Source organism: Pongo pygmaeus, chromosome 6 (genome assembly GCF_028885625.2).
Source record: "Pongo pygmaeus isolate AG05252 chromosome 6, NHGRI_mPonPyg2-v2.0_pri, whole genome shotgun sequence".
NCBI classification, from domain to species: domain Eukaryota; kingdom Metazoa; phylum Chordata; class Mammalia; order Primates; family Hominidae; genus Pongo; species Pongo pygmaeus.
The window spans coordinates 45,590,073-45,616,912 of NC_072379.2; the positions used below are offsets into that span (position 1 = coordinate 45,590,073).

The window sequence follows — 26,840 nt, forward strand, 5'->3', positions numbered from 1 at the left end:
CGAACTCCTGACCTCAGGTGATCAGCTCACATTGGCCTCCCAAAGTTCTGGGATTACAGATGTGAGCCACCATGCCAGCCAAGGAATTGTTTCTTATGGATGAGGAAAGAAAATGGTTTCTTGAGATGGAATCTACTGCTGATCAAGATGCTGTGAACATTGTTGAAATGACAAAGACAAATTTAGAATATTACATAAATTGAAATGACAAAAATGATTTAGAATAGTACATAAACTAAGTTGATAAAGCAGTGGTAGAATTTGAGAGGACTGACTCCAATTTTGAAAGCAGTCCTACTGTGAGTAAAATGCTATGAAACAGTATGGCATGTTACAGAGAAATCTTTTGTGACAGGAAGAGTCAATAGATGCAGTAAAATTCATTGTTGTCATATTTAGATCCTGGAAACAGGTTACAATGTGCTGAAGGCTCAAATGATCTTGAGTATTTTTTTTAGCAACAAAGTATGTTTAATTAGGGTCAGTACATTGTTTTTTATACATAATGCTATTGTACAATTAATATACTACAGTATAGTGTAAACATCACTTTTGTTTGCACTGAAAAACCAAAAAATGCATGTGACTTGCTTTATTGTGATATTTGCTTTATTGCTGTGTCTGGAATCAAACCTGCCTATATACTGGGGAGAAAACAAACAAACAAACAAACAAAAACTACAAAAATTAAGAATGTGACAGAAATATATTTATTGGCAAAGCCATATATTAACTGGAAAAAATCAAGTCACAAAACAGGAATTTCAGCATTTTCTTATGTCTTTTTTCCCAAGAATCTGTCTATCTATAATATCGAGTATAGAAGGGTGCTAAAATAATAAGTTTATGGGAGCTCTTCAGTTTATCCTTAATGCTTTTCTCAATCTTTTGGTTTTTTTCTCTATAATAATAAAAAATTACATGTAGAGCACATATTTAAAGCATATTTTTTTAAACACACACTTTTTTTCTATAGCATTATTATTATCCTCAATATCAGTATCCACTTTTTAGGACCTACACAGCTGTACAGCACTCTATAAAGTCAGTTTTTTTGAACACCTCCTTGTGGCATGATCTCAGTAGTTTATGCCAATCTATAAAAGATTCCTTCAAAGAGAAGTACACCTACCTTAAAAAAAAATGGACCCCAGAACCTGGTAGCATTAGAAGGAGAATCTGCTCCTGGAGAGGAGGGGTAAGTCAAGGAGCCCAACTTCCTTTCCCTGGAGCTGCCTGTACCCTAAGGTCTTATCTCCACCCACCAATTCCTGTGGGTCCTCTTGGCCTTTAACACTTCTAAACACATTTAAACTAAACATCTTCATCTAGTTGCCTCTTTGCTTAGCTGAAAACATGTTTCAAAATTTTAATATTAAATTAAAATTAAAATTAAAGACTTTACCAATTACTGAAGAATTACAAAAGATGAATAAACCCTAACTACTTGACTTTGGAGAGCCTATTACATATGCCATGCTCTTTGGAGGAGAATTGATGGGATCTCACACATGTGAAACCTTCTAGAAATGAGAAGGCTTCATTCCACTCCCTGGATCCACTCCTCCATTCTCCAAGCCTCCCTTTCCCTTTGAGAGAGAGAGACACACACAGAGAGAAAGAGAACAAGTTTCACAGTGTATCGATCAACCACTACATTTTAAGAATGATTTCACATAGACCCAGATCATCAATAAGGTATTTATTTTCATTGGCCTCTCTGTGCAGATGGATAATAAATAGAATGACAAATAATGGTTCCTGCTCTAAGAACCTTACAGTTTCTGGTGGGAATATCAACAAATGCCTGGAATTCATGTTGAAATATCAAGAAAGGAATATGCAAATACTCTGTTTACTCCATTTATCATTTGGCTCATGGTTGGATGGTTTCTGTCTCCTTCATGATTGCTTCCTCAAATCATAACTAACCTTAAAACCCAGATGTAATGGCATCTCTTTCACAAAGCTGTCTCTGATCCCTTCCTCCAAAGTCATAGAATTCCTTTTCTTCTGAACCTCCAGCATATATAGTATTTTTCATGGGAGACATTTTACAGCTTAACACAATGATTCTCCACCGGAAGAAAGGGTGGGAATATATGTAACACAAATCTTACTAAGTTCTAAAAAATTACATAAATTACCAAGAGTCACACAGATAGTGGAAGGTACCACATTGTAATCCATATCTTCATTCCAAAAACCCTGCTTTAAACTACTGGTGTCTCCTGATCATTTTCAAACCACTTTCTACATCCTCCTCTCCTCCACCCCACCAGCCTGGATTGCAGTCCCCTCATCATGTCCACATACCTTTGTCCATCTTTGATGAGTCCCTGGGACTGGTGGCAGGGAGTGGCATCCCCCTCAGACCCTGAGGCGAAACAATATTGACAACCACGTTTTTACCCTGTTTGTGGTCCTTATCTGTCCTACTGGGTTATGTACTCCTCTAGGGAAGAAACTGTACCTTTTTCATCTAGCTCTACCTCCCCCAGACACCATCATTATGGGAACTAGAGCAATGTCTTACCTTATCATTTTTGTATGAGTTTTTCAATAGATTTTTTTTTGAATAAAGGAAAAACATAGAATATACAGATTATGTAAGTACAAATAATATAAGGTGTAAGTGATAACATTTGTGGATAAACAGGATGATGTGGGGAGACTTTCTGGAGGAGGTGAGGTTTTTTAATTTCTTTTGGCTGGAGGATCCTGACTTAGCAGAGATGAAGGTGAAAGGCAGTCCAGTTAGGGAGAATTGCATAATGGTCTGATTTAAAACATTCCTCGTTGTTGATGAGAAATGACAGTGCTGATAGGTTTCCTATGACCATAGAACAGATGAGCAAGACAGTTTAATTCTGGGAATTTCTGCTTTCCATCTCAGCGATTACTCCTTGGGCCATTATCTCTTCAGTGGATGAAGGTACTTGCTAAAAATAGGCTACTAATGTTTTCCTTAGAATTACAGCACACGTCAGAAGAGAGTAATGACCCAATGCCGCACTGTTTTCTTTTCATTTCAGTTGGCCTCAAACAAATAAACCCGATAAATATTATCAGAGTCACATATGCTCATTAAGGGTTATAGTCAGTGGCTCTGTTTGTTTTACTGTGTAATAGATGATGAAACCATGGTGATGAGTGGAGTAAGCTGGGATGGTTTTCGTATTTCCCCATCTCAACACTGAAGACTTGCTCATTGTTATTTCACTGGCTTGTACGAGAAATAGAACAGCTCACTAAAACTCTTACTCATTTTGACATGTCTTAAAGAAGTCCACATTCACATATTCTGATTTAGCTCAATGACACATGATACATGTTTGAAAGGGGTTCTTAAATAAATCATTGAACATTAAATAAGCATTTTCACTGACAAGAGGAACAGTGTGAAAACTTTCAAATAAGAAATAGTATTCTTAATAACTTACTAACTCACCATAACTGAGGATTCTGTTGGTAATCATTTTATGGGCTAGAGGACAAAATTCGGCTCATGTTGTATAAAATTTATGCCTCAAAAAGTCAAAGTATATAGTACTGGCCTACTGTCTTTTTAAAAACATTTCAGGCTAGTAAAAGAAAATAAACACTATAATTATTCCTAATGAAATTTCCACACATTTTCATATCTAAGCCTCATGGCTTTCATTTTTTGTTTAAAGAGACTGAAAAACCATGGGTCTTCCTACTCTTGTATGAATTTTTACCAAAACCCTTATTTTACTATCCAGAAGGGCTGCTTTTCCCTATTTGCCCTAATCCTTCTATCCACAGAGTGATCTTTCTAAGATACAGATCTGATTGCATCACTTTCTAGTGAAAACCTTCAACAGTTCCCTGTTAACATAATCCAAATACTTTTGGATGATGTACAGCACTATTCGTACTATGGTGGTCTATTTTTGGCCCTTTAAAAATTCCCTTTCTGTGTAATTCACAATTGTCCTGAACTTCATATGTCCCAAAACTTGCAGGCTTTTACCCTTCAGCCTTCAAACACACTTCTCCTTATCTTCCAGGTAAAATTGCTGTCATCAACACTGCACTCAAATTTAACTTCTTCTGAGATTTTTTCCCCCACATTTACTCCCAAACACCTCATGGTTCCCTTCTTCCAGATCATTTAGTGCATTTTCCAGGCACTCAAGTCGTGTCATTTCCATCACCAGCATTTTCATTATTTGTTTTGATGTCTATCTCCTGCACTGCGCTGAGGACTTGTCTTTTTTGTAATGAAAGCTCAACGCTGATACAATCCCAAGCCCCAACCCGGTGCTCCATAAATGTCCATTTACAATGCCATTGAATAAATGAATCACAAACTCCTCCTCACTAGCAAGGAACAAGCCCAGAACTCATGCTTTTTAAAGCCCTGATACAATTTGCAATTTCAACTTGCAATTGTATCAAGTTCCAGACCGAAGCCAGTGTTAGGGTTCTGCAAAAGCATCCAAGTAGGTTTTAGCTTCTAGTTAAAACCACATACACCCAAGAGAACATCAAGGGTTATTACTTGAGTAGACACCCCGTCCACATAAAAACGGTGAACACATACACTTTGTTCTTTGAAAATGTTTCCTTGAGTCTCTGCTGAGATGTATTCATTTAGAATAACAAAGGTTGATCAGCATATCACCAACCAGACAGCAGAAACTGTATGTTTGGCAGCCACTTCTGGAGGGATACAGGCCTGCATTTTGTTTCCTAACAGATTTCAAGGACCTAACTTAGTGGGAGAAGTACAGTCTTACAGGGGAGGAAGGCTGCACGATACCAAAAAACAGACAAACAAACAAACAAAAAACAGCATCACACTTGATAGTGATAATGTTTCCACCGGCATTGTCCAAATCTGCTCTGTAATTACACACTCAATGCCATTGTAAAATGGTAGCCGTCGGAATATAGTTATAGCAACCTAGAACATCACAGATGGAAGGAGTCTTAAAGGAACTGTTGTTAATATCTTTCATTACTCAGATGTGGATGTAATAGCTAAGAAACAAGTCCTATCTGCCCGACTTATTAGAATATAGGAAAAAATTGAGGGGAAGATACTCCATAAAGTGGCAGCATAATAGGGTAGACGAGCTATCAGTTCCAAGGGACAGATCAGTCTGGCTTCATCACCTGTATGGCTATAGGAAAGTCACTTAACCTCTTTGAGGCTCATTTTTTTTGCCTATAAAAAATATCCATTGTTATCTTTTTTAGAGGGTTGCAGTTAGGATTAAAGGTTCTAAATTAGGAACATCTAGCACAATGCCTGGAAAAGTATAAGTCTTCAATAATTGATAGATATTATTATTATTGCAGTGGAAATACAGGGAATGTGAATCATGTTTGGAGTGGACTTTTGTCATCTGGGGCTATAAAACAACCAAATCTTCGTATTTGGGGGGAAGCCTGATGGACAGGAAGAAGGCCCACCTTTCATTACGGAGGCTGAAAGGGGAGAGTTCTGTCAGTGAGAGAGTGGTTACCTGGTGGAACCTGTTCAATCTGAGCTTCCACTGGGGCTCTGAACCTGGAAGTGACATGGCCCTACCCCTCGCCTACCTGCATTCTGCCAGAGGATCCAGCTACAGAGGCCCCGTTTGTTCCTACATGCGATTCAACCCTGATGTTTCTGGGAGCTCTCCATCTATCCTCCAACCAATTCTTTTTTTTGTTTAGGATAGACAAAATTGATTTCTGTGACTTCTGACTAGCAAGACACTCACTATAAATATAATTCAAATAGAGGCAGACCAATAATTTCCAATCTAGTCCTTGTTTCTCCATTGCTAGCATACTTTGTGCTATATCGCTTTCTCAATTAAAACCATGGCTCAATTTTCTATGTTCATAGACAGAGCATAGATCTTTAAAAATGGGAAACTGTGGATAAACCACACTGTTTACTTTAATTCACAAAAATGAAGTAATTATATACACAAACCTAGACTGAGAGGCTGCTCTGTCTCCTCTGAGTTTAAAGGGCCTGGGCTAAATGGCAGCAAAGGAGTGGGAGAACAGAAGCCTAGAATGTCCAGTCTCACTAAGTGAGCACCAATTACAAAAGGAACAATCATCCAGTGCCGGCAGGACTTTGTGCTAAGCAGCCAGTGATTTTCCAATGTTTTTAAGTTGGAGGAAAATATATGACAGATGTGTTGGCTCTGGGAACAATAAAAACAGCTTCTTAAATCACCAAGAAGGGGAGGGAAAGAAAGTAATACAATACAGGATAAATCAGGAGGGAGCCGGCAGGACTGTCTGTTACGGTTGAGGGTAGCAAGGGAATGATGTGTTCAGTAGCAGTAAACAAGCATGGGGTGAGAAGGCCTCGGACCACAAGACCAACCATCATAGAAAACTGTCCGGAATCCCATCCTGAAGGAACATGATCTACAACTTGAGGAACACAAGAGGGATAAAACACTAACAAAAACTCAAATGGGGCAATAACGTTAAAACACAGTCGACTTGTGCATTACTAAAGCAAAGGGATGAAAATAATGAATCAGCAGGCTGTCCCAAGTTCCACTAAGACAGTAGTTCTCGACATATAATGTACCTAAGAATGTCCTAGCATTCTTGCTAAAAGTGCAGAGCCCTGGGCTTCTTGGTCAACAGGTGCTACTAGGCCAGACATGGCAGCTCATGCCTGTAATCCCAGCAGGTTTGGAGGCTGAGGTGGGCAGGTTGCTTGAGCCTTGGAGTTTGAGACCAGCCTGGGCAACATGGAAAAATATTGTCTCTACTAAAAATACAAAAAATTAGCTGGGTATAGTGGTACATGCCTGTAGTCCCAGCTACTCATGAGGCTGAGATGAGAGGATCAATGTCTGGGAGGTCAAGGCTGCAGTGAGCTGAGATCATGCCACTGCACTCCAGCCTGGGTGACACGGATTCTATCTAAAAAATAAAAAAAAATTAAAAAGAGATAATGCTACAGTAAGTTTTATCTAGAACCTATAGAACCTAAGAATCTATATTTTTAACAAGTTAGAGGGTGGTTCCAATGCAGTTAGCATTTCTCACTTCTTGGACTTCCTAGCCTCCAGAACTGTGAGAAAATAAACTGTTGTTTTTATCTCACCTAGTCCAGAGTATTTCATTATGACAGCCTGAGCAGATGAACCCACTCACCTAGTACTTTACACAAAGTAGTGAATAATGCTAACCCTAACTCTAAAGGTCCAATAAGGGTTTTTAGTTTCAACAGATACAATGCCAGGTCACATTGTCCTAGTATAATATGTTCAAGACTAAGACACCTGGTATTACAGCATTATGAATAATCAGTGGTGAACTGAACTCATTTATGAACATTCTAATGTTCACTGTGGACTTCTTTTTTGGTGATGTGTACAACCTAGTGGCAATAATAATGGCCATTATGTATTGAGTTCTCACTGTGAGCCAGGCCCTGCTAAGTGCTTTATATACATTGAAAAGGTGACTCTTCAAAGTAATTCTGTGAGGTTAATTTTATTATTATCCCTGCTTTATAGATGAAGGAACTAATAAAGAAGATGAGAATCTTGGATATAATATGATGGTATAATAGTTAATTTTATGTGTCAACTTGACTGGGCCACAAGATGCCCAGACATTTGGTCAAACACAAGTGTGGTGCTTCTGTAACAAATACCTAAACATGTGGAGTAATTTTGGAGCTGGGTAATGAGTACAGTCTGAAAGACTTTTGAGATATATGCTAGAAATATGGACATTAACGCAGATTCTGGTGAAGTCTTAGATGGAAATGAAGAACATGTTATTGGAAGCTGGAGGAAAGGCAATATTTGTTGGCTTGTGTTCATGTTCTAATGTTTTGTGGAAGGTAGAACTTGTGAGTCATGAAATTGGATATTTAGCTGAGGAGATTTCCAATCCAAGTGTCGAAGGAGTGTCTTGGTTCCTCATGACTGTTTATAGTAAAATGTGAAGAAAGAGACAAATTGAAGAAGGAATTTGTTAAGCAAGAAAGAACCAGAATTTAAAGATTTGAAAATTTCTCAGCCCCTCCATATTGCAAAAAGAAATGTTCTGAAAAGAACACTAAGAGTATGGATGATCAACCATTTAATAAGAGATCATGTATTCAGTTTCTCCATTTAATCAGCCATCTTAACAGAAGCCAGGAATAGAGATGAGATTATACCAGCAAAGACACTGCCATTGTGAACTAAAGGGGACAGAAAAGACAACAAAATGCAGCAAGTCTGTCAGACTTCTTGGGTTTTACCTGATGGAATCATGAAACTATCTGGTTGCAAACAAGTGCTATCTTTCAAGAAAAGGGAAAAAGGACCCCAGAGCTACAATTCAGACTTCATCAGGGCTGCCAATCCTATCACTGGTCCAGAGTGCACACGCCAGGGGTGCAAGGCTGCCTCCACGTAAGTTTCAGATGGCTGGACCACAACTCTGCAGAACCATGTGTGGGCAGAGCTACCACAGAGAGCCAAAGAAATGAGATGCTTCCATCCCACTGGGCCTGGAAGGTGGAGGAGCAAACCAAAGAGGATTATTCTCGAGCCTTAAGGTCTAATGGGGCCAGGCTCAGTGACTCACACCTGTAATCCCAGCACTTCGAGAGGCCAAGGCAGGTGGATCACTTGAGCTCAAGAGTTTGAGACCAGCCTGAGCAACATGGCAAGATTCTGTCTCTACCAAAGATACAAAAACTTAGCCTGGCTTGGTGGTGTGTGCCTGTGGTCCCAGCTACTTGGGAGGCTGAGGCAAGATCACCTGAGCTCAGGAGGCAGAAGTTGTAGTGAGCTGAGATGGCACCACTGTACTCCAGGCTGGGTGACAGTGAGGCTCCATCTATAAAAAAGATTTAATGGTATTTCCCTTCCTAGGTTTTACACTTGCTTAGGACTACTCATCTCTTTCTTCCTTCTAATATTTCTCTTTTACAATACGAATGCCTATCCTATGCCTGTCCCACCATTGTATTTTGGAAACATACAACTTGTTTGGTTTCATAGTTTCACAAGTGGAGAGAAGTTTTTCCTCAGGATGAACTGTTTATTGAGTCTCATCCATATCTGATTTACATAATACTGAGGTGAGACTTTGGACTTTAGAGATAATATTGCAAATCAGTTAAGACTTTTGCGGCTATTGGGGTGGAATTAATACATTTTGTATGCAATAAGGGCAAGAATTTGGGGGGGCAAAAGGGATGCAATACTATAGACTGCATATTTGTGTCCCCCCAATATTTATGTACCAAAGTCTTAACCTGTAATTTGAAGGTATTAGGAGACAGGGTCTTTGAGAGTTAATTAGGGGTAGATGAGGTAATAAGGGTGGGGCTCTCATGATAGGATTATTGAGGATGAAACATCTGAGAGCTTCTTCTCTGTCTCTGTCTCTGTCTCTCTCTCTTGCTCTCTCTTGCTGTCTCTCTCTTCCATGTAAGGACACAGCAGCAATTTGGCAAGCCATCTGCAAGCCAGAAGAGAGCCCTCACTGGGGAACAAAATTGGCCAGTACCTTGATCTTGGACTTTCTAGCCTCCAAAACGGTGAGAAAATAAACTGTTGTTGTCACCTAGTCCAGGATATTTCATTATGACAGCCTGAGCAGATGAACCCACTCACCTAGGAAGTGGTAGGATTGAGATTTGAATTTGGAAGCCTTACCTGAGGATTTTTCACTTAACCAACGACACTACACTTTTAACAGTCTCTTTTCCCCACAAAGACTTCCAAAAAGAAAGCTAGGTATCCTCTCTTAGGGCATATTTTTGTCTCCAAAATTTCCCTTATACCAATGGATAAGAGAAAAAGTGACTTGATTTCAGGTTCCAGGTGCTTGGATTTATTCTTCTTCTTAAAATGTCTCTGAGTAGTGGGACAGAAATTTCCCCACCCTTCCCCTCATGAAGCTGTGTAGACAGGCCACAAAGGAAAAGAGCAACTGACTTTCTCATTTCTACATGATTTGACCATGTCACCAACACCTGTGTCAAAATGAAGTTTCACCAGACGCAGTCAGGCCTCCGCAGGGGCTGCTGAGCCACAGTGTCTCCAGGAAGACCCGCTGATGAGTCACACTCCAATCCACTCATCAGACCACCGTGCTGCTGGCCTTCTGTGGTCTGGTAAGAGCCAGAGCACTTGGAGAAAAATGCAAATGCGTCTTTAGTACCTACATAAAGGTAAAACATTTTGCAACAGCATTTCTGGTCTTTAGATTAACACGTACACTATGTCAGCTTCACAGGTAGTTTGGGCCCACGTTTGAGTCTTGGGAAAGAGTAGAGTAACAGGAACCCTACTTCTTTCACGTGAGTAGGAAAGTGTCCCAAGGATGTTTGCTTGTGGATGTCTTGAAGCTTGGAAAGTGGGAAATGCTAAAGGGGAAACTAAGTCAAGGAAGTTCTCCTTACAGATATGGGGCTCAGCATTTTGTGGAGACACAAGCATAGGGCATAATGGAAAAGGCATGGGGGGCCAGGAACTGTGAATGTGGGGGTATATCAACCTTGCACCAACTCCCAATCAGGAAGGTACATTATGAGGCTGAGCAAGGCAGATAAAGCAAATTACAGCAACTAGAGCTGTCAGCCAAAGTGATCTTTGTAAATCCAAACCCAATCATGTCATTATCCTGCTTAAAGCCTTTCAAATGACTTCCATTGCATGAAGAACGCAGTTGGAAAGCCTTAGTGAGTCCTGCATAACCTATGTCATACACATTTCAAAGACCTTACTCGTACCTCCCTTCTCGAGCTTCATCCCCTCCACTCCAGTGCCCCTTAGGTTCCTGGAACATGTCAGTCTTTTTCTGCCTCGTGGCCTTGACACATGCTGCTTTTGTTTTTCAGATGGACCGCTCATGCTCTTGGCTTTGGCTTATCCTTATCCTTTTGGTCTCGCCACAATTGCCCCATTTGAAATTCATCCCTTGCTTTTCTATTATTTTCTTTCTCAGCAATCTGGTCATAACTTCCTCAGCCCTCATACATTATGAAATTACTATGCCCGCTCACACCTTTTTGACTGTCCCACATTTCGACTTTGAGGCCCATGAGCATGGGGACCACATCTGTCTTGGTGTGCCCTCAATATCCCCAGCATCTTACACATGCCTGGCACTTGGTAGGTGTTCAGTCAATGTTTGAATAAATAAGTGAAAGTCCCGTTGGCAAGAGTTAAGCTGTCCTTGCCAGGACATTGTGGTCGCCTGACACAGCAGTCAAAGAAGCCTGGAGAGCAACCCCTGCCTGACTTGCCATCAGAGCTGACTTCCCTTTGACACTTTGACCGGAGGCAAAGAGAAATGACAGAGGTGTTGCCATTCTCCAGCCCACAGCATGTGTCTGTGTGCTGGGCAGAGGGGTGCAAGTGAGGGCTGAAGACCAGCCTGTATTCCAAGGGCTGGCCAGGTGCCAGCCACCTCAATCCACAGGGGGATGCTTTTCTGGTTAGACTGCCAAGAGCTGAGAGCTTTTGGAAATTCACACAAAGACACAGCACGGGCTATCCAAGACCCCGTCGATAACTCAAGGGGGTTACAGACCAGAGAGCCAATGGCGAACAGGAAAAAATGGAATCGCAGCCCCAAGATGGCCGAGGTTTAAGGGTCAAGTGGCAGGTTCATCAGGCTACAGAGCCAGGCTTTGGATCACAGAAATACATCAGCCAGACCCAAGACTAGAATCTCCTGGCAGGAGCAATAGCAGGAAGTGGTGGCATTCAGATAAGATCTGCCCAGGTAGGGATTTACTAGTCACTTTAATGCAGTTTGGCTCTAATTAATTTAGAGGAAAAAGCAAACACCAGGGGAACCAGAGAAACAAGACCAAGGAAAATAACCTTATCCAATTTCTATATCCTCTGACTGCCTCTGAAAGGTGTTTATCAACAATAACTTCCTTGTGAGAGGGAGTGGTTTCCATTTCTGGTCAGAGCAGCCACTTTGTAAGCTTGTTCATACCCCCTCCTCTAGAAGCCCCATGCAACTTGTCACCAAAGAATACCTTGAGAAATACTGAAGCCCTAATTCCTTCATATTATTTTTCCTATGGCATACAAGTAGGCCTGGGTAAAATGAGATAGCACATACAAGTTGCTTTGCAAATTCGCAAAGACTCATGACAGACTTTAAATAATCTACCCCCAAGGGAAACCTAAGAGAATGAATAAATGGAAAATGACATTGCCATTCATTTTAATAGTAGGAGCTCTGTCCTGTCCCTTCAACCTTGTCACCAGCATGCTCTGGAAGTCAGATCAACAGCTCCCTTTTACAGATGGTCTATTGCATTTGCTATTATTATTGACACTGCAACCTGTTCCCTTTTCTCTCCCTCCCAACAGCCGCCAGAGGATCAGCCAAATGGCCCTGAATGAGGAAACCCATTCACGGCCATTTGTCTGCGGTTGTGTGTGTGTTCAGGTCTCCATCTCACACTCACTCCATCCTGACAAGTGCAGAAGGTGAAAACATTGCTAGTCAGCCTATTTTCTGAAAGGGATCAGCCTGTTGCTGAAAGATTTATCATCAGGGAACTGCAGGGTAGGGGAAGGCCTTTACTTGAACCAGAATCGGTCATTCAGAGTTCATTCTGTAACTTGATCATTTATTTATATTTTATGCACCTTCTACCAAGGAAAGAGGGTGCATGTGGGACCATTACCTCATTGAAAGTAGTGTGGTCAAGTAACTATCTCATTGAACAGTCTGTTAGAGACGTAGTGTGCAGCTCATTTGACTGTTGCTCTAAACCTTTGGGCTCTGTGTGACCTCTGGTGAGAAAAGGGGATTTCAGGTTTTGCCTTCTCTAGTCACACGCACTGCAAATGGGATCATGAGACACAGCTCCTGATTCCAGAAGACATATTCCATCCTCCACTCTCAACCACTCATTGGAAGAGAACATGCTGAGTGAGAGGTGACAAAAAGCCTGGAAAAATCGAAGGAGGGGTTGTAGGAAAAATAATTCTTCTTGTAAATATTGGTGGCTCATGTGCATGAGATCACATTCAGAGATGTGAAACCTATCAATGGCTAGGAAAGGTAGTCATAGCTTGGCACTGTTATAAGATACAAATCATAGCAACATCTTCTATTTATCTAAGGCTTCAGTCATGTCAGAATGTACTTATTTCAATTTCTCACTTAATCCATGGATATTTTTATTCTTACTGCACAGATGAGGCAATGGATATTTAATGAATAGTTTGCCCAAAGTCATAGCTAAGAACTGGGATACCTCCCATGTATTTGGATGCTCAGACAAGAGCTCTGTTCTCCAAGGTCTCTAAAACCACATTTAGAAGCAATTGAGGGCAGCAGGAGGTGATATTGGAAAAATCTGCCTGCAACCCACTCACTTCCTCCAAGAGTAAATAGACCCACCTCAAGGCTCCCTTGTTCACAATGACTCCTCTTCTGTGAAAATTGCTATTAGTAAATCAAATGCCCCTACAACCAATGTTTGAACCATCCAACCCTGGTCCTCAGCTTGCAGGACCCTAGCCATAACTGATCCACAAAGGGTGGGAGGGATATCTGATCCTGGTTTGGCCATTTAGATTGGAACTAGATGACACAGACTTGGTCATGGAGCTTAGTTAAGGCAGGGCTATAAAAGAATTGGTCATAACACTTTTTGCTGAACTCTCAGAAGCTACTCTTTCTTCCAAGTCTTGTCTGGCATTCTCAAAAATGTCCTCTTCTTACTTAAGAAAGTGTAGAAGACACTTGCGTATGTGTGTTCATTCAACACACATTCTAAACCCAGTTCTTCCTTGCCTTCCTCTCTCCCTTGCGTCTAAGGATGGCAATGCACTGTAACTCTGGCCAAGAAAATATAGGTAGAACCCTGTGGGCTGGAAGATGGGTTTCAAAATAAAAAGGCAAAGGCATACTCTTCCCATTTCTCACTGACTAGAAAGCAGATGTTATGCCTGGAAAAGAAGCCACCATCGGGAAAACATTTTTTAAAGGCCACAGAAATGAAGGATCATTGAATCAAAGGATCAGAGGGACAGCCTACCTCTAGTTTTTGTATCATATATAGAAAAGAAAATACAACTATTGGTTTAAGCTCCTGTGAGTTGGGTATTCTGATATTTGCAAACAGAGAAGTAGCTTCTTATACTTAGAATGAATAGAATCTTGCATACCTCTTGAATATCATGAAGCGGACTTAAATGATTTGAACATTTCAGCTGTGATATGGGACCCAAGGAAGTCATCCACATATAGAGATCTGAAGGAACATTCTGTACATGTGAGGAGGATGATCCTTGAGATTTCCACTTCCAAATCCTCCCTCCTTTATAGTGTAGAACAGGATGAAGAAATCTTGGTTAGGCTTCTTTAGGTTTCTTGAAGGGAAATGTATACAAAACCATGGGTAATGAAGGTTTTTGGAAAGACAGAAGATATGTGGAATATTTATAAAATTGATCAGACACTAGAGTCACCTCAGATTCTATTTGTTACTGATTCATTTTTTCATTAACATTTGTTCATTCACTTAGCCTATAACAAGAGTTTATTGACCACCTATTGTGCCAGGTGCATGAATATTCTGGTAATTAAGATTTATTTTACTCTCAGAGAGCTTTAATATAGATCTTGAAGCGGATTTTTGCAAGTACTTCCTATAAAGTTGGATGAATATCTGGATAGTTGGGATATGTCTACATTTTACCAAGAAATGAAAAAAATGTTCATTATAGATAAGGATGAAAACTTGGTACACATAATGTACTTTCCTTAATTCACTTAGCATTTGTGCTTTCCCAAGAAGAGATTTCAGAGAATTCATTTGGTACCAATCAGTGAGGGTGAAATGCTACTCTTGGGCACATGTAACATGTCGTCTCAAAGGTGATTGGACTTTCACCTGCCCCGTCCTACGTGGCTGTTTCTGGAGTGTTCATATGTCTGTATTGGTCATCTCAGGCTGCCATAACAAAATATAATAGACTGTGTGGCTTAAACAACAGAAATGTATTTTATCACAGTTCTTGATGCTGGAAGTCCTAGATCAAGATTTGGCAGGGATGGTTTCTGCCGAGGGCTCTTTTCTTGACGTGTGGATGGTCATCTTCTTTTTGTGTCTTCATATGATGGAGACAGCAAGCTCTGGCATCTTTTTCTCTTTCTATAAGGGCATCAGCCCTATCAGATTACACCCCCACACTTTTGACCTTATTTAACCTTTATCGCCTCCTCATAGGTCCAATTTCCAAGTATAGTCACATTGGAGGGTTATAACACCAACATTCGAATTTGGGGGAACATAAACATTCAGTCTATAATAATGGCTGATTCTTCCTGCTTTGGTAGTAGGGCAGATGTCACTCAAAGGGCACTCTATGTGAACAACACCACAAGATCAGAAAGAAAAATAGAGTCACTTTTCTTTGAAGGTGGCTCTTTAGGCACTATGGACTTTTCCTTCCATCATCCCTGGTATGCGGACAAAAATAAACCATCCTGAGAATGCAGTAGCTAGAATTCTTTCTCTGAAAATACTGGACTCATTGACTTCAAGCAAATACCATAGGTAATCCATTAGCAGCTAACTATGAACAATCACTATTAGCCAATACATAATTGATTTCAATTTATCTGCCTCAAATGCCAGGAAAAGCATGGGTAAGATCATGAACAGCCACTACTGGGTGATGAAAGAGAGAGGAGCTCTAGAAGGAAAACAAAATACTGTCTTGGGTTATATGCTTTGGTGTCACATATATAAATAAAATACAAGGGCTATTAGAAATGATTTTGTGATTGAACTAAAGGTCAGATATTTGTAGTTTCATTTAACTGAAGAATAAATAAAAAAGAAATGAATATGCCAAAATTATAGGAAAGTTCTGTGATGAAAACAGAGTTTCTCACGCCCAAACCCACTGGCTCTAGCCACTGCCAGGACTCATGCACCAGAGTCCTATCCCATGAGAGGCTCTGGTCCAAGGGCAAACCTTTCCTACTTAATTAGCTCTCTGATAGTTCAGACGTGCTTTTCACAGTATTAGCTACTGCTTAGGGTCCCTTCCCCTGGATTTTCCTATATATTAAAGACAATAAACCTGGAAAAGAGAGACACTAAAACTTTCAACATCAAAATTCAGATTGGCATAAGCCAAAAGCCCCCAGGGAAGGGTAGTAAAAAAGTAAGAATTGCATATTTCCACATCTGTTTTCAATGAGACTTATGTCAAATAATTTTGTTATTTGACAAAAGCAATTCAAAGAATTGCTTTGTTTTTTCAGAATGCCTTGAAAATGTCATTAAAATTCACCTATCAGCACACACACAGAACATACCACCTGTCCAGAGTGTTAGATCAAATGAGAAAACAGGGGCTTAGGCCTCATGAGTAGAAAGAGACTTGATCTGCTGCAGAGGAGGAGAGACAATGTTATTTCTAAGCATTCCTGTTTCGACCAACCTGGGGGCAAGCAATCTATTTTCAGCTTGACACCAATCAGGAAATGGCTCTGCTAAAATACCCTCCCTGTTAATACAAATGAGACATATCTCCGGAAAAGCAGAGAATGCCAGCATGGATCTGAGTGCTCAGATGAGAGAGGCCATTCCTGGGATAGTAAGTGAAAAGCTATAGTTATACTTGAGAAAGCAAACCTGCAGGAGCAAGTTTCTAGATGGTAATTTGGTAATTACATTACAATTAGAAAGTCTTACAGAAAGTCTACAGCAATGCAAACCCTTTGCTGCAGTAATTTCACTCCTTTGAAATTATCCCAAGGATATGTAGGCAAGGATGCTTATTGTTGGGAGGTAGCCCTAGATAAATCTCTTGTGTTACAACACACCTTGCTGGATATGGCAAGAATGCAGCATCCTTTACCACTCTTTACCAAGGCCATTTCCCAGGCTGGTGCTTATAGCAAGCAACCTTGGAGGATGAGGTAATGTCTCCTACTGAGACAAAGAGCAGGCTTGCTTACCATTTACAAAGCAGAAGTAAATTCCCTAAGCTCAGTATTCCTCAGTTGCAATGCAAACCCACTGTGAGCAAAGTGTCCCTCTGGGCCCATTGAATCAGGTCTGTGGGGTTTGGAAGCAAGGGGAACCAGTGTACATGCTGATATTCATGCTACCTACAGTACTGTAGTAATAAAGCCCTTTGTCTCTGACCCAGCATCTTATGTCTTCTACCAACATCCATGAAACGGTAGCAGATTCGCTTTTTAGCTGGCAAGGAGGGTAAAATCGAATCCCAGACCTGACAGCTATGATGATTGTTTCGTAAAAACAAGGACATTAACTGTCTTCTAAGGAGAAATTGGTTAAGTTAATTGTGGTACATAGATACACAAGGTAGAGTGCAGACATTTAGAATGGCTTCGGGATGTATGTTTATTGACATGGAAATAAAATAACAACATTTTTTGAGTGAAAAATCAGGTAAAAAAGAAACATATATAGATGAACCACTTTTATATAAACACGTAAACATTTCACAGGTGTAGATATATAAAATTTCTGCATGGTTCCATACCAGAAAAGAAAAATGTTAACCAGAGCTTTCTCTGGGTGGTGGACTCATAAATGAGTTTTATTTATTTTCTCATCTATGAGGTCTCTTATTTCTCAGTGTAAACATGAATTATTTATGTAAAAAAATTATATTAATTGACAAAGACCTGCTAAAAAAAAGAGCATATGACAAAATCCTTGTACTTGAAACAAACTGTGAAGAGCTGCTCTGCAAATACAGAGGGAGCTGCAAACAGAAGTGAGGTTCCTGATGGGACACAGCTCTGCCTGTGGTACTGATGACAACCCACAGAACCTGAAAGAGAAGAAATAATGAAAATACCCATCTTAGACATGATCCTCTTAGAACAACTGAAGATCAGTCTCAGAACCTAACATTTAGAATCTGAGGTGCCAATTATGCCTGGTGTTTTAATGAATAAACACTCTCACTCAGTGTCTGTGAGTTATCCAGTGCCACAGGTCACCCAGGAAGCCTGAGACTCTGCCCTCAATCACTGACTCACTTCTGCATAAACCCCTTTTAAATCTCTTGTGCTTATCCCTTCCAGTGCATTTCACTGCTCTGGCTTGAATCTAGGTTCTCATCATCATTTGCCTGGACATTAGAATATTCTTTGAACTGGTCTCTCTATCTCCACTTCACATCCTGATATAGTTTGGAATTCCCCTCCAAATCTCATGTGGAAATGTAATGTCGTGTTGGAGGTGGTGCCTGGTGGGAGGTGACGGGCTCACGGGGGCAGATGAATGGCTTAGCACCATCCTTTTCATGCTGAGTGGGTTCACATGAGACCTGGTTCTGTAAAAGTGTGTGGCACCTCCCGCATTGCTCTCTCTTCCTCCCACTCTTGCCATGTGACATGTCTGCTTCCACTTCACCTTCTGCCATGAGTGAAAGCTCCCTGAGGCATCCCTGGAAGCCAAGCAGATACTGGTGCTATGCTTGTACAGCCTCCAGAGCCATGAGCCAATTAAACCTCTTTTTTAAAAAAATAAATTAGCCAGTCTCAGGTATTCCTTTATAGCAATACAAGAATGATCCAACACACACTCCTTTAACCCTGCCACCTGATTTTTTAAAAATATAAGTCAGAGTGTCACTTCTTTGCTTAAAATCCTTCAGTTTCTCCCAAATACCTACAAGGTGTCCCAGCACATAAGGTCCACCTGCTGGCCTCACTAAACTTTCTCCTTGTCCCCCTTGTCCTTCTCCCAAGACTCATTTCTTTTGATTTCTTGCATCTCCTCTATGGAATGTCTCCACTCCCACCCAGCCAGGCAAATGCTCATGTCAAGATTCAGATCCTCCAAGAAGAGTTTCATAACAGTCTCCCCAAGTTGAATTCTTTCTTTGGAGTCTCAATTATATCATATTCAAGTTCATCAAAACACTTACCACCCTTTGCTTTTGTATTTCTCAGAACTTTCCTATTTGATCGTGAACACATGAGGTCAGGAGCCACATCTTCTTTATATTTACATTATCAACATCTAGTCCTATACTTGGCACCCAGAAGAAAATCTATACCTGAATGAAAAAAATACCTAGTTAAAACCATAGAGTCTGGCCAGGTGCAGTGGCTCACGCCTGTAGTCCCAGCATTTTGGGAGGCCAAGACAGACGGCCTTGAGATCAGAAGTTCAAGACCAGCCTGGCTAACATGGCAAAACCTTGTCTCTACTAAAAATATAAAAATTAGCTGGGCATGGTGGCGAGTGCCTGTAATCCCACCTATTCAGGAGGCTGAGGCAGGAAAATCACTTGAACCCAGGAGGCAGAGATTGCAGTGAGTTGACATCGTGTCATTGCACTCCAGCCTGGGCCACAGAGTAAGACTCCATCTCAAAAAAAAAAGAAAAACAAAACCATAGAGCCTGAGTACAAACACACTCAACAAACCTTCTTGATTCTGAAAAGTTCCCAATTAAAAAGCCTCCTCGCGATGGACTTTCATTGTATTGCCATCAATATTTTGCTGCTCAGAAAGAAATAAATTAGGTGATTGTTACCTGCAAAGAATGTTGCTTTAGACATTTTTGTTTCTGTGGGACACAGGGCAGTCTCCCCCTCCTGCTACATTGGAAATGTTAGCATCACTGGGACAAAAGCCAACAGGAAAAACTAACACCATAACAGGATAATATGCTTTATCGGATTATCCTGTGGAACTAAGCATACTAAGAGATACTTTAAATCTTTTCTGTAATTTATTCAAAAAACATTCAAGGACAGAAATAAATGTCAACTCGGATGAACCAAAGCAGATGTAGAAAACAAACAAAAGCCATGACCAGACATAAAAACTGACCCAATAGGATGAGGGCCTGAAACTGGAAATCAAGTTTCTAAGTTCTATTTAAAATACAACAGTTGAAAGCTGGGTGCAGCGGCTCATGCCTATAATTCCAGCACTTTGGGAAGCTGGGGTGGAAGAATGGCTTGAGGCCAGGAGTTCAAGATCAGCCTGGACAACATAGTGGGACCCCCGTCAGTACAAAAATTTAAAAAAAAAATAGCCAGGCATGGTATAGTCCTAGCTACTCACGAGGCAAAGGCAAGAGGATCCCTTGAGTCTGGGAGGTTGAGGCTGCAGTGAGCTGTGACTGTGCCACTGCACTCCAGGCTGGGCAATAGAGCAACACTCTGTCTCTAAATAAATACATACATACATACAATGCATCAGTTGGAATAGGCCTCTAAAATACAGACCACATGTAAATTTGAAATAATCTTTATTTCATCAGTGTGATCCCTTATCATAAGCAGAGTATAACACAGTGTTTCCAGAAAGGGTTTGAAAGGTCAAGACAGACCATGTAACATGAAGACTGATAAGCCATTTCTAACATGATGACTTTTGCCAAGAAAGGCTGTGGAACAATCGGAAGCAGTGGAGTTTAAAGAACTATCTCTTAAGTTAGGATCAGGACAAACATCTTTGCCATTACAGGTTCTTTCTCTTCCTGACACCCACAGTGCCCTTAGTTGGCCTCATGGGGCCAGCTGGAGCAGGAGCTGGAATAAGTGTAGAACCTCAGGGGCTTCTGGGTGGGACTGTGGTCTCGGAGCTGCTCAGGATCTACTTGGCTACAGGCAGACCTTCTGGATGCTCACACCACAGGGGCTTGTGAGGAGGGGCCTTCCACCCTCAGGTCTGTGGGGTCTGGGGGCCATGTGGAGCAGCTCAGCCACAGCCCTCCACAGATGGGCCTTGTCACTTACTGGAGGGTTTGCTTCAGAGATCGCTTCTGTGCCCCAGCCTTGGTTACTCCTCTTGTCCTGGTGAACATTAAGCCCCGTATCCTTTCTCTACCTTTACCCAGCCATGCCTTTTGGTCTTGAGATCAGCAGCACTTATTTTCCTGTAGGCCATGGAGAACTTTGTTTTGTTTTTTGATGTCTCTTCTAGAGGCTTCAGGAGCTGAACCTCACCTTGGAGGTGGCTGATCACAGTTTGGGCACTAATAACGTACAGTCATTGCACTGCATTAGTTTCTCAGCTCTCCAGTGCTGGACCCATCCAGTGAATTATATATAGGGAGGCAGCATCCTCAACTGGTCATGGTTTGCTCTGTCCATGCCAGTTAGCGTTAAGCCCTGACAATAAAATGAGGCTATGCTGGAAGCAGCCCTCCCCACAGTGGACTCAGCAGACACGGTTCCACTGTTCGGTATCATGTTATGGGCAAATGAAGAAGGGGTTTGGTGTGTGACCTGGTCCATGGGTGTTGTAAATTATTTGTTGCAAAAGGGTTTGTTTTATAAACATTTCAAATATATCTAGATTGCCTCATCCTATTTTATTCTTTTCTAGTTTTACAGAAATATGCAAATAAGACTTAAAGCTGTGGACAAGAAGAGGAATTGGTTCCAAATCTCATCAAGTCCATTGTTCATACAATGAGTGTGTTTTTCATTTGGAAAATTTCTTAGGTTCATGAAAGAAGAAAAGAAAAATGGGTGGGTACATAGAAATGTATTAAATAGAATCTGTTATTAAAATTATGATCCACAGGTTAGAAATAAGTATTACGTTTAGCTTTTCTATATCCATTGATTCCAGTCTTAGACCCTCTATTAGGGAAGAAGTAGTAGGAGTGGGTTCTTGTGGTTATTGTATGTATTTCTGTATAAGAATTCACTGTGTTGGAGATCGAGACCATCCTGGCTAACATGGTGAAACCCCGTCTCTACTAAAAATACAAAAAAAATTAGCTGGGTGTGGTGGCGGGCACCACCTGGGCTGGCTAGTCCCAGCTACTCGGGAGGCTGAGGCAGGAGAATGGCGTGAACCCGGGAGGCAGAGCTTGCAGTGAGCCAAGATCGCACCACTGCCCTGGGCGACAGAGCAAGACTCCATCTCAAAAAAAAAAAAAAGAAGAAGAATTCACTGCACTTTATTTCCAGAAGTTCCCATAATTTGGGAGAGGACATTCAATGCTATGTAGCCAGAATTTATACAAGTACTTTTTCAACTTCAGTTTGATTGAGGGTGAGGGTGTGTGAGATTGGGAAGCATGAAGGAGGTTATTTTATTTTAATTGCTTGGGTGTGGGAGGATCTGGTTATCAGTTTCCTATGAAACGCACTCTATTCTGAGGGATTTCGTACTTGTCTTATTAAACGGAGATTCTGTGATTTTCTCATTACTTACACATGAACTTAGTGACTTGTAATAACACTTCATGGTTCCAATCTCAACTTGCTCTTTTCCAGCTACGACAAGGACAACATCCCTGCCTCTGGGAGCCTGGCAGCACCTTTTCCATACTGGTGAGATTGCACTCTGGCCTGTGCAGAAGAGGAGGCTACTGGATAGCACGAGACTCTGTGGTGATGGGAGAGAGAGCACAGGGTGAGTCCTTTCTCACCCATTTGGGTAACAAAACAAAAAACCTGAGAAACACCTAAGTTGTGCTTCACAGACTTGAACTCAGAGAAGGATGAGCTTGGAAATGCCCAGGGTTCCATGATGGTAAGCATCAAATTTTTCAAAAGATGTAAGAAAAGAAAAATGAAGTCTGATGCATCCACAAGCACAGCTTTCTGGATCGTGAACAAAGAGCTAAGATACACATCTCTGGGTTCATTGAAACAACCTCTAGAACAGTTTCATATATTTCCTTTTCTCTGTATCTTTCAGCTCTTTCAACCAAACCATGAGTCATTTTCCAATGTGGCAGTCTATTCCTCTATGTTTAAGTCACTTTAGGCAATTTGTAAACCCATGTATGAAGCTTCTATCAGTCTAGCTTGAATAGAAGCATTAACGGAGTGCTTAACCTTTAGACAACTCTTTTGTGAAGGCTGGACAACAGACGGCTTGATATTATCTTTTCAGTGGGGACATGGGAGACCAGTGGTGTGATGAGGTAGTTGAAGGCAGATGTGTTGTCCTGAACTAGATATCTCAACCACAGCACAGGGATCTGCCAAAACCAATTTAACAGGTGGGCAGCTGTTACTCTCCTCCCACTGCCTCACAGAGTTAGGCTCTGAGCGTGAAGGCAGACAACTTTTGTCATAGGAATTTATTCCCAGCATATCAATAAGAGACTCTCCTTAAGAGAGTCTTTAACTTCTTAAGGGCAAAAGACGACAGTCCATTACCAGGAGGAAAACATTGCTATTATATGATCACTCATACATGTCCAGAGGATGATACGCAACAGCTTTGTTTTCTATTTTTCCATAAATGCAGAATCCTTCCCAGGAGCCCTCTCCTCTGGTCTCCTTTTACAATCTCTGTGTCCTGCTTACCTTCTCCCAGAACCCTGGCTCTCAATCTGTTGTTCCATTTAGTTTTACCACCTGTGAAAGTTCTGTGAAATCCTCAGGGTCCTATTTGTTTTGAAACTAGCTTTAGGTTCTTCAAAACTCAAACATATTCAACCTTTGTCTTACTAATAGTGCCCACTTTTTATTGCATGCTTGTGATGGCCTATGCAGTCCTATGCAAATAGAGATACTTATTTTTTAAAAAAGGGTTTCTGTGTAAAAGAGTGGTGGGGCAGAAAAGAAGAGAGTGACAATGCGGGGGAAACACCCCGAAACCTGCCTTGTGGTATCTGAAACTAGGCCATTACAATGACTGAATTCTTACCATTTTTTTTAGATTTTCAACCAACAGTCTTCCTTCATTCACGATATCAGCAAATTAACAAAGTGCAGCTAATGTAAATGACTCTCATTTTCCATTGTCCATTTTAAAACAAAGAGGTCATTCTCTGATAGTAGATGCATAGAATGTATGTTCTACATCAGTTTTTGTTTTGTTTTCCAAATAGTCTGTTTTGTCTTTCAGAGGTAGAATTGCCAAATCTCTGAAACTTAAATCAACCCAAAGACAAAAGTATGTTTTATTTTGTTTCACTTGTTTTAGTATGAATATATAGTACTTTAAAAGAAACATCATATACAACTCGATTAATATGAATTCATAATGTTGACATTAGAAATAGGCCAACAATCATTCTAAAGTGAAACCATCTTTATTTTGAAAATTACCAAATATTTTCTACGTTTTAAGTTATTATTAATATATAACTCTGCCTATTTTTTTCAGAGTAATTGATGAAGGTAAGACTAAAACAAATGAATTAATGAATAAAGGAAAAAAGAAAGAAAGAAGAGGCAGGTGATACAAGGGTGCAAATACACAGGCCCATATAGGCTTACATTGTTGCAAACGTAGTTAAATTTGGCTCTTAGTCCCCTGGCAGTCAAAGCAAAAGAGGGGAGATATGGTCAGTTGCATAGTTCTTATTATTAGATGAGAAGAAACATGCTAGTTCCTCAGGGGAAGCGAATGTATTTTTCTTGTATTCATTTCTCAAGGAAATCAGGCTGGTGGGGCCTCACATGGGAAATGCTGAGTGATGTCATACACACTGAACTTAACTGGAGTCCTACAAACAAGGCTAGAGTCTCTCCTTAGAAACCAAGTGCAACCTTAAAATGCAATCCAGTTTAAGCAATTTGTAAACCCAAATATGAAGCTTTTATCAGTCTAGCTTGGGTAGAAGCATTAACAGAGTGCTTAACCTTTAGACAACTCTTTTGTGAGGCTGGACAACAGACAGCTTAATATTGCCTTTTCAGTGGGGACCATGAAGGCCAGTGTTGTGATGAGGTAGTTGAAGGCTGATATGTTGTCCTGAACCAGATATCTCAACCACAGCACAGGGATCTGCCAAAACCAATTTAACAGGTGAGCAGCTGTTACTCTCCTACCAACACCCCACAGAGTTAGGCTCTGAGTGTGAATGCAGACAACACTTGTAATAGAAATTTACTCCCAGCATATCAATAAAGAATTAAGTATTCACCTTCTGCAAACAGAATATTTACTTGGGGCCCATTTAGCTGAGATCATTCCCATGAAGTCACATGACTAAGATTGGAACACATGGCAAAGCATCATCTCACTCAGCGGTGCACACCATTGGCTACTTTTCACTATGTGAGCTTTGCAAAGTGATGTTACCGATAGCCACCCAGAGAGATCCAAGTGCCTATGACATTTGAGGCACTTGCCTGGACTGTGCTTTCCTGAACCCCTCTCCAGAATCTGGGTCTCAGAGACTTGCCTCTTGCTGATCAATACAGTCAATCTAACATCCCCACAAAGATGGAGTGTATTTCTGATTTTATGATGCAAATAAGATGTTCAAAATTAAGTTTAAATTTTAGCAAGTTCCTTTCTGTTTCCCTTTATATACTCTCTCTTTGATCTAAGCGGAGCTTTCTCTCTACCCAGGAAGACCTTTCCAATCAAAAGCTACATAGGCAAGATTCAAGTTTATTCAAGCATAGCAAGACAAATCTGTCTTAATTTATGAATGATTCATTGATACAAAATGAATAGAGAAATCCTTCTTGAGCAAGGATTAGTAGGACATTTCGATATCTTCATGACATCAAGAAATACTTTGTAGAATGTGAAAGTCTTTCTGATACTCCTAAATACCAAAGTTGAATTTAACATTCACTGGGCTGGGGGACATCAGTTCAAGGGTTAATGTGAAGGAAAAACAATTGCTTTCCACAAGTCCAGGATATCCCTTCTGATGATGGTCTTAATTAAGATGAGTGAGTAAGTCAGCCTCACATAAACGCAGTCTAAACCTGCATCTGACATCTTTTCAAAGGATCAAAATACTGAACAGCATGAAGCATGGCAGTTTGACCTCTCTTACTTTTAACTTCTATCTTGATGATTTGCAACTACTTCTAGATCTAGAGGCACATCTTCTGCCAGAAACAATGAAGAGAATGAGTACACATTGATGACTGTATATAAGCAGAATGAATCACACTAGGATATTGATATATGTAAGCAATATTCCCCCATATTTATGCCATAGAATGCCATTTGCCATTATTAAATTTTGTATGCAAATACATTTGGAAAGGAGTATTCCATTTAATTTAACACAGCTTTCTTAAGAGAAACACAAAAACATTCTTCCCAGTACAAATTGGCTCCAGGTAAGGCATAAAAGCATATCCTGTTGTTCAGGTTACAGAGGCAATTATTTCATTCCTAAAAGCAGAGAATAAATAGATGTCTAAAAAGTATCAATTGGAGTTTAATACCCAAGTAGACAATGCATTTGCTGCACTGGGAAGACTAAAAATTGGGAATAGTAAAAATCAATGAAAAAATCTATCTCCATCTCCTTAGGAAGCTGAATTGGGATAAGACATGTTTTGTTCAGTGGGCCAAAGAGCTTGATGATAGTCTCCACTTGGGGAGCCCACAATACCTTTACATTCACCAAAAGTATCTGTCACTTCTGGGTACAAAAAAAACCCAACATTCTTGAAAAGAATAAGCATAATACATACATGTGGGAATAATTCAAATAATAATTAGGTAAATTTTGAAATGATATAACTCGGAAGAGACAACATGTAAAAGTACAGGGCTGGGGCAACATAATAATGTTTCTTTGTTTATATGCAATTCCCAGGAAAAGGTGTAGTTGATGCTTAAAATACAATCCCTTTGGTTTGGTCAGTTTCTTCTTGGACATTATTATAAGGGGAGGAAGCTGGAAATAAACTCATCTCCAGATGATCTTCCTGGAAACCTGCCTAAAAGAGTGGTACATAGGTTTGAAAATAAACAAGCTGGGCAGATTAGGGTAGAAAAGTTTCCAGGATCTGATCCATAACACTTCTATCTAACAAGAACATTGAACTCAGCTGTGTTCCTTATCAAAAGTCAACCTGGAGCCATTGTGTGATCAGCCCAGGAAGAGCCAACTCACCCACCCTTTTCCCATTGAATTGCATACTATTTTCATGACACAAATG

The 26,840-nt window shown here is 40.5% G+C and overlaps 1 long non-coding RNA gene across 1 annotated transcript; it reads left to right on the plus strand.

The window, feature by feature from the left end:
- The first annotated feature begins 9,611 nt into the window (after positions 1–9,611).
- LOC129041709 (uncharacterized) lies at positions 9,612–24,851 on the plus strand. The gene is made up of 3 exons (XR_008503898.1): positions 9,612–10,177; positions 21,334–21,403; positions 22,236–24,851. It is a non-coding gene; the product is annotated as an uncharacterized LOC129041709 (long non-coding RNA).
- Positions 24,852–26,840: the final 1,989 nt, after the last annotated feature.